Source organism: Mesoplodon mirus (genome assembly GCF_964341445.2).
Source record: "Mesoplodon mirus genome assembly, chromosome: 7".
NCBI classification, from domain to species: domain Eukaryota; kingdom Metazoa; phylum Chordata; class Mammalia; order Artiodactyla; family Ziphiidae; genus Mesoplodon; species Mesoplodon mirus.
Window position 1 is genome coordinate 116,809,358 of NC_138983.1, and position 6,197 is coordinate 116,815,554.

Consider the following 6,197-nt stretch of genomic DNA (forward strand, 5'->3'; position numbering starts at 1 on the left):
TGTGAATTGGGTCGTTCCTTTTAGCCTGTGGCTGAGGAGCCACTCCAAATCTAAAACATAAAAGCAGGAAAAGGACTTTCATCATTTAAAAAAATTCCCACATTTTTTTAGTGCAGTTCCTTGCTCAGTTAGGGGCCCACTACTTGTAAAATTGAATTGAAAGGCTTGGGAGCCACTGTTGAGCAGACCTCCTAAAGGTGGAGGAACATGTAACAAGCCCAAAAGTCATTCTTGGGACAAGTAGGACTTTTGTCTTACTAAGAACTTCCTAAGATATCTTCTTTTGTATCTTTTTGTTCTAAACCCCAAGATATATCATATGAAAGTTATTTTTAGGAACTCTGTTCTGTTGCGCCATCTTCCTATTGTAATCATTTTCTTGTTGAATACCTGTTGTCAAATGACAAAAATAGAACAACTTAATAATGAGTTTGATATCCTTTATTCAAGGGGAAACTTGTACTCCCCATGGACTTGGGGGAGTACAGTGCCTCACAAGCAGTGGAGTACTCTTGCTGAGGGATTTGGGGCAAGAGCGAGTTTTATAGAGCTTTAGAAGTGGCAAAGTGGAAACAGCATGATTGGCTTGGAGGTCAGGGATTTCCTTATAAGGCTAACAGGTCAATCAGGGAATAAGGAAAGAGTATTTGGCTTAAGTTAATTGTCTGAGGTTGCATATCTGACCTTACTTAGAACAAAGAAGTTATTAAAAATTCTTGGCAGTTGGGGATTGGCTGGTTTGATATACTCTATTTCTGGTCAAGTGAAGCATTTACAGGGACATGAAAATTATCTAAGTTTCAGTCTGCTGACATGGCACCCTAGGCAGGAGGAGCTTCACCCTGGGCTTGGAAAATTATTTCAACAATGGGGTACAAACATTTCTAAATGTCTGCTAAAGAAGCTCTTGACACTGTTCTTCCCAGGATTTCAAGAAAGGAGATGTTTTGTTGGGTATATAATTAGAAAACATAAGGAAATGACATGTAATTTGACTCAGGATGAGTATATTAGTTTCCTATGGCTGCCATAACAAAGTACCACAAACAAATTTATGCTCTCACAGTTCTGGAGGCTAGAAGTCTGAAATCCAGGTCTTGGCAGGGTTGGTACCTTCTGTAGGGTCTAAGGGAGAATCTATTCCATGCTTCTCTCCGAGCTTCTGGTGGTTGTTGGAATTCCTTGGTGGTTCATTTTTTGTAGGTGCATCTCTCCAGTCTCTGCCTCCTCCACATGGCCCTCTCACTGTGTGTGTCCTTTCTTGTTATAAGGACACCAGTCATTGTATTTAGTTTAGGGCCCACCCTAATTCAGTATGACCTCATCTTAACTTGATTACATCTGCAAAAACCCTATTTCCAAATAAAGTCATTCACAGGCAGGATTTGTGGGGGACACTAGTCAACCTAGTACAACGAGTTATTCCAATAGACTAACTATGATAGAAGTTACTTGTTATACAAGAATTTAATTAGAAGTGAATAACAAGTATCCTTGTATTGTGAATCTAATACATACGTTTTTTCTAAAGTCTTAAGAAAATTGTTTGTTTTCCACTTTGTTCTCTACTATGAAAATATTATTCTAATGTTCCTAAAACTAACTTATCCTTTTAGAAAAGCACTCTGGGGCTTATGACTGTAGTTACGGACATTTATAAAGAGGAAGAGGCCAAAAAGTTTATTTTATCAATACTGATAGTATACTTTGCAAGACATAAGACTCCACTTACACTTAATTGGCTAGGTCTCTAACAAATGTAGTTAACTTAGAATCTAAGATGAGGTACATTTCGAAAGATGTAGTCTTTGTTAATGACTCTATGTCCAGACACTGTGTTATCTAATGTGATAGGAATGTTAACTTGAAGCTACAAATTCAGATATGCAACAACAAAAAAAAAGTTTTAAATTCTCTCTAAACTGGACTTAATTTTTTTTTTATTCAAACACTTCATTTCTATCTCATGGAAGAAATTTTAATCTAGTCATTTTCACCTAAACTCAGTCAAATTCAGTTATCTTTTCATAAATTTTAAGTTAAAAGTTTGTCACTTTCAGGATTGTTCCCTTCACTCCTTCTATCCTGGGTATCATATCCTCCTGGTCTGCCTCATATCCAGCGTGGTAACGCCTCTATGACTTGTATGGTGAGGCCCAGTTTCCCAACAGTGGAGCCTCTTGAGGATCACCAGCTCCAGTTCAGCTAACTTCTGTACTCTTCACAGCTATAACAGGAAAATCACCCATTTAGCTGTATGGGGGGCTCTTTGGGTCATGGGGACTTTCTGTGAGGCTGCCTTAGGCTCCTCATATCCAAGCACCCTAAGCAATCTTCCATTTAACCTCGAGTGCTCATGTGGGCTACCTTTCAGACAAGCTGGTTTGAATCAGGGAACTGAGATCTACTCTCCGTCATACCACTGAATTTATCCTGTGTGTGTTTGTGTGTAGAGGGGATGATTCTAATGTCACGTTCCCCTGTGGCTGGGCTGCAAGAGGAGACAGAGATCAGGGACACTCCTCAGAGGCTGATCCTCTGGCTTCCTCTCCAGCTCTAGCCTTTCTCCCCTGAGTTCTACTTAACTAGTATTGGGTAGGGGTAGGAAAAATGGATTTCAAATATTTGTTGTCTTCTACCTGAACTGTGACTTTAGAATTCTGGAATAAAAAGTTTAGTGTCCTGTTGTCTGTTTGCTTTGGTTCTGCTTCCCCTCAGGGTGGTTATGGCTTCACATCCAGGGTGTGAATGGGGATTATCACAGATGTATAAAGAAGTGGAGGTGGAGGGTGCAGCATGACACAGCTCACAGCATAATCTGATTCTCTGCTACCTTTTTATAATTCTTGCTCCATCTACTTTGGTGAGTCCTCTTCCTCCACCTAAATGCAGGTGTTCCCCAAGTTTCTTTCTCTGTAGACTCTTTGGGTAATTTCATCTATTTAATACCGTCAACAGTTACCTCTTTGCCCTAACTCCCAATTCTATGCTTTAATCCTGAATGGGTTCCTAATTAAATTTTTTGGATAAATGTAAATAAAGATCAGAATTAGATTTTATTTATTTAGGAGTCTAAGTGTAAGCCACTCAAGTGCTAGAATTATTCTTGTTGCAGTTAATTTCCCTATTTTCTTAAAAAAAAACTTGACTTTTCAAATTCCTAGATTCTTAAATGAAATTATTAACTACACTTTGGCCTTCTTATTTTTCTGAATTTTAGTTTGAAGGGAAGCTATCTGCTGTAGCTCAGGAGTAAATTTGCTCTCCTTCTCTCCCAACTGCCCCTAAGTCTCTTTGAACTTCTCTAGAAGTCATCCTGTCCAACATAGTGGCAATATTTCCTGATAGTGCTTTTGACAGCAGAATTGTCCAAAGCTAACCCCTGTGCTTCTAAGGCAAGTCTCTCCTAAGGCAAAACTAGTGTAGAGGTTAAGAGCCTAGTTCTGGCAACCAGACAGCCTGGGTTCAAATTGTAGCTCTGGCACTAATTACTTGCTCTGTGACCTTGGACAATTTATGGAATCTAAGTTTCCTCATCTATAAAATATGAGTAACAAAGCTCCCTAATTCATTGGGGTTTTGTGAGGATTAAAAGAATTAAACAGTGAAAGAAATGCCCCATACTAAGAACTATGTAAGGAGCTATTATTATAACTAGTCATCTTTTGCTGTTTGTTCACCTAGTGTAGTTATTAGCCTTGGCCTCTGTTTATTAGGCCAGACTAGCTGTTTAATTTTCTGTTATTTCTTTAAAATTCAACTTTTTCAGATAAAGATCTGATATATCTTGTACATTTCACACACATGCACAAACACGCACAAACACACACAAACACAATTTCAGCGCTGGTACACATTGTAATGATTTCCTTTCACAACCATTAAAGCAGTAGGTACGGAAAGGTTTGTGCTTGGCCTACAGTAGGGTCAGCAAGAGAGAAAGCTTGAGTGACGTTCAAAGGAAGTAGGCAGGACTTGGTGACCTATTGATTATAGAGGATCTGGTAGGTGAAGGTATTACACACCACTCTAAGGGACCAACCTAGGGTGATTGGGAAAGTAAAGATAGGGGTGCTGTATTTATCTATTGCTATGTAAAAATGACCCCAAAACACAGTGGCTTAAAACAACAATAGCCATTTATTTTCTCTCGTTTCTGTGGATCACGAATTCAGACAGGGCACAGGAAGGGATGGCTGGTCTCTGCTCCATGATGGCTGGGGTCTCAGCTGGAAGGTTGAAGGCTGGGACTGGAAATCATCAGAGAGGTTTTTTTAATCCATATTTCTGGCTAGACCTAGCCTGGGAGGTCACATACCTCACTTCTGTGATACTCCATGGTCAGGGCAGTCAGTATTCCCTCCCCGGATTCAAGGGGAGGGAACACCGACCCCCATCTCTGGTTGGAGGAGTGAGCATGAGTAATACTGTTTGTTTGTTTGTTTTGTTTTGTGGTACGTGGGCCTCTCACTGTTGTGGCCTCTCCCGTTGCGGAGCACAGGCTTCGGACGTGCAGGCTCAGCGGCCATGGCCCATGGGCCCAGCTGCTCCGTGGCATGTGGGATCTTCCCAGACCGGGGCACGAACCCGTGTCTCCTGCATCGGCAGGCGGACTCCCAACCACTGTGCCACCAGGGAAGCCGGCATGAGTCATATTGAAAGAAGAGCTTGTAGGGTAGGCTAATTGTTTGATGAGGCCACCCAAGATGGCTGTTCTCTTGCTCTCTGTACATCCCTCAACCAGACCCTGCTTCACCTATACCCTACTCACCTGACTGACCTTCTCTCTTAATCATAGAGGCTGATCAGTAAATGCCTACATACTTGCCCTGGCCCCAGCTAGTAAGTGTTGTAATCTTTAAATCAGAACAGCTCCACAAAGATGGTTTATCAAAGGGGCGGTGAGGGTTGTGGTCCTCTGCTGGTTTCCCTGGTAACTGATGAGGCAACCTGATATCAATTCCCCCGTAACAATTCCCTCTTCTTCTGATAGGGAAGACTGTTGCCACTGCCAGCCTGCCATCTGCTGCCAACAATGGTGTGTCTCTCCAGGACCCTTTTGCTTTGGGTGTAAGTAAGATCCCCTATCCAATAAACCATTGATGTCTCTGTTGCTAACTCTGGATTCTTTCCATCTTGAGGCTGGGCAATTACAAGCTTTGAAGTCCTGCTGGGGTGCAGCCCAACGCTAACTTTTGGTGTGGCCAACTTTGAAAAATACAATCCCCCACTTGTTACAAAACATAATTAAGGGTGGGGATTTTACTTTAGGCAAAACCTGGGTTTGGCTTGGAGTAAGTAGGGTTAAAGTGCTCACTTTGTATGTTGTCACTCCTATCTTCTGTATAAAGTAAGTACAGGGAATTCCCTGGTGGTCCAGTGGTTAGGACTCTGCACTTTCACTGCTGTGGGCCTGGGTTCAATATCTGTTGGGGAACAAAATCCCACAAGCCACTTGGGCAAAAAAAAAAGCCAAAACAACAACAAGCAAAAGTAAAGAAATAGAAAAAATTAAAAAATAAAATAAATATAAACGAAAACAATGTTACAAAGTCACAAAAATTTGCTGTCTCCAGCTGAAGATCCAAAATTAAGCAATGGGTTTCCAAAACGTGAGAATATCATACCTAACACTTACATCATTCTCTGGAAATAGGTACAGGAAAGCAATGCCATGTAATGCTATCAGTTCAGACCCCAGCTCTACAACTTTCCATGCAATCATGGAAAAATAAGTTAACTTCTTTGTAGCTCAGTTATCTCATTAGTTAAGGGGTGGATAATAATAGCATCTAATTCATGGAGTTTTTGTGAAGGTTAATATAATTTTATTAATTGTTCAAAGTTAGGCATTAATGTTTCCTATTCCTCTTCTTCCTCCTACTAAGAAACAATTGCAAAATTATCTCATCATAAATGAAAAGCTAACTGGATTGCTTGAAAATATTTTCATGAATTTCCTTTGTGCTTTGTGGGTATTAAGTGAGAGAAGCAGGCCCAGTGAACAGAAAAGGCCCAGATTACACATAAACCGCTGGTCTCAGAAGGTCAGAGTAGTGGAAAGGGAACCTGGCACCTTATCAGCTGGCTTCTAAGCCAGCGCCTCCTGCCACGCGCCGCTCGGGCTTCCCAGCGCCAGGCTCCGCCCCACCCCTCCTCTGCTGCCGGCCAATGGCCGCCGGCCGTCGCGGCCCGAG